A 2,558-nucleotide genomic window follows, 5' to 3' on the forward strand; every position below is an offset into this window, starting at 1 on the left:
CTAGAGAGAGACGCGTTTCGTAAACCCCCACATTGCCGGAGGACGCTTCTCGCGACAAAGGGAGCCTCGCATCCGGCGTCTGAGTTCAAGGCCGGCTCCGCCTTCAGCCGTATGATCTCAGCGAAACGATTCCTTGTTTCTGAGCCTCAGTTTCCCCACCTACAAAATGGGGATAATGAAGCTACCTACTTGTAGGTTCGTCGTTAAGTCAAATGAGACCATGGATATGAAGGCAGAGAGTCTTCGGTTCTGGTTGGAGGTCAGAGCGAGCCAGCGTGGAGGCCCACGTCAGCCACCTCCTTGCCATTCGGCGAGTCGGTTCGCCTACCCGAGCCTCAGTCTCCTTGTCTAAAAATTGGGATGGAAAGAGCGGTTTTCACGAGAATCTGACATAGGCCAGGAGGTGTCGCCCTGCCCTGGCCGTGACTCAGGGCCGCCACCACTGTGGGCCAGGCCATCAACAGCGCCTGCCGAGGGCACAAAGCCCTCCCAGGACAACTCGGCCTCGGCCCTTGCAGTCCCGTTCGTGGGAACGGCGTAGCCCTCGGCCGCGAGCGTCGGTCTCTCCTTCCCACGGTTGAGGTGGTCAAGGCTGGGTGTCACCCTGTCGGGGAGTCTTGCCATCACTGCACGTGCCGGTGATGGAAAGGACCTCGCAAGGAAGAGCTGCTTAACGCACGTGAGCCGCCGATTCCACGGGGCTTTACATGCTCGCTTTAAAAAATCGTTCGGCATGCAACAATGAGCACACAGACTTTTATAATGAAATAACATTGGGCCAAGAAAATATGAGCCACGTGATCTTGAGGAGGCTCACACGGCGATGTGGATCTCTCGTCTGCGAGGTGGGCTTGAACCCCCACCTGACGAAGAGTTCCCAGGTGGCCCAGGCGATCCGCTCCTGTGTAATTTACCCAAGAGAACTGAGAGCAGGTGTTCCCATAAAAACTTGTACGTGGACGTTCAGAGCAGCTCCAGTCACAATAGCCACACGGCAAAAACAGCAGAAACGGCCGACAACAGATGGATAAACAAAATGAGGTCTCTGCACTTAATGGAATATTACTCAGCCAGGAGAAATGAGCCAAGTTCTGACCGATACCTGCTGTAGGATGGATGAATCTTGAAAACGTGATGCTAAGTGAAATAGGCCAGACACCAAAGGCCACAAATCGTATGATTCCATTTATAGGAAATGTCCAGACCAGCAAATCCATAGAGATACCAAGTAGATCAGTGGTTACCAGGGGTCGGGGGGCGGGGAAGTGAGGAATGACTGCTTACTGGGTACGAGGTTTTTTTTTTTTTTTTTTTTGGAGTGATGAAAATATTCTGGAATTATTATTTATTTTTATTTTTTTTAGGCGAGGCAAGCCTTGGTTGGCCTCACAGATTGCAAGGACCTTGTCAGTTTGCAATCCCGTATTTTTTATTTTTTACGCATACAGCACTTGGTCTTCCTAGGTGGTCTCCCATCCAGGTACTAACCAGGCCTGATTCTGCTTAGCTTCCGAGATCAGACGGGACCGGGCTTGTTCAGGGTGGCGTGGCCGTGGACAAAAGTATTCTGGAATTAGACAGCTGTGATGAGTGCACAAAACCGTGTATGTGTTAAAAGCCACCGAATCGCACATGTTAAAATGGTTAAAGTGCTGAATTTTGCTCTATGACTTCCACCTCGACAATACACAAAAGCAAACAACATCCACCCCCAGCGAGCTGGGCCCGAGATGAAGTCGCACTGTGACGCGCTTGCGCAGAGCCCGGCGTGTGGAGAGGACGAGTGGCCGTGACCCTCCCCCACCCCCCGGAGGTGAATGAGGATGCACAGCTGTGGACCCTTCCACTCACGCCGCTGACCTGAAAACCTCTCCCAGGCCAGCAGACGCTCTGTCCCGGGCCCGGGAAGCTGAACGGGAGCCCCCTCCTTGAGCTCCCCGAGTCTCCTTTACACGGCACTCGAGGGCGAAAAGGAAATTAAGGCCAAACAGGGAAATTGCAGGAGAAGTAACTGCCATAACAGGGAATAACCTGGAGCAGTGATGTGTCCTCTTCCTTCGTGAAGATCGGCTCAGGAAGAATCAAAGTCTCACATGGGGCACCCGCCCCACCTCCCGCCCCGTGTAATAATGCAAGTCGTTAGAGTGTGTCCCACGAAGAATATGCATCCTTACAACTTAGACTCCACGCTGCTTTGAATAACAGTGCAGTCGAGAGCTCAGGGCTGGGGAACCAGTTTGCCTGGGGGCAAATCCTGCCTCAGTTTCCTCTTCTGTACCAACCCGATGACATGGGCCACATGCAAGGCCCGTGGGCCCGGGTCTGGCACCACATGAGGAATCTGTAAATGTCAGCTCTTAAGGAAGGTGTTGCTACTTGATGGGCATTCGTGAGAAAACATTCCCTCACGTTTAGCCAACGCAATGTTAATTTCTGGGCGAACTTCGGGAAGGCCACGGAGACAGATTTCTAGTCCTTTGGTCTGAGGTCTGACTTTATGAAGTGAGGTAGGTCATGACGATGGCAGACCAGGGGGTCTCAGCCTCGGCGCTTTGCCA

The 2,558-nt window shown here is 52.9% G+C and overlaps 1 pseudogene; it reads right to left on the minus strand.

The window, feature by feature from the left end:
* Positions 1–1,439: 1,439 nt before the first annotated feature.
* Positions 1,440–1,558, minus strand: LOC118610591 (annotated as a pseudogene).
* Positions 1,559–2,558: the final 1,000 nt, after the last annotated feature.

Source organism: Rousettus aegyptiacus, unplaced genomic scaffold (genome assembly GCF_014176215.1).
Source record: "Rousettus aegyptiacus isolate mRouAeg1 unplaced genomic scaffold, mRouAeg1.p scaffold_m13_p_12, whole genome shotgun sequence".
NCBI classification, from domain to species: domain Eukaryota; kingdom Metazoa; phylum Chordata; class Mammalia; order Chiroptera; family Pteropodidae; genus Rousettus; species Rousettus aegyptiacus.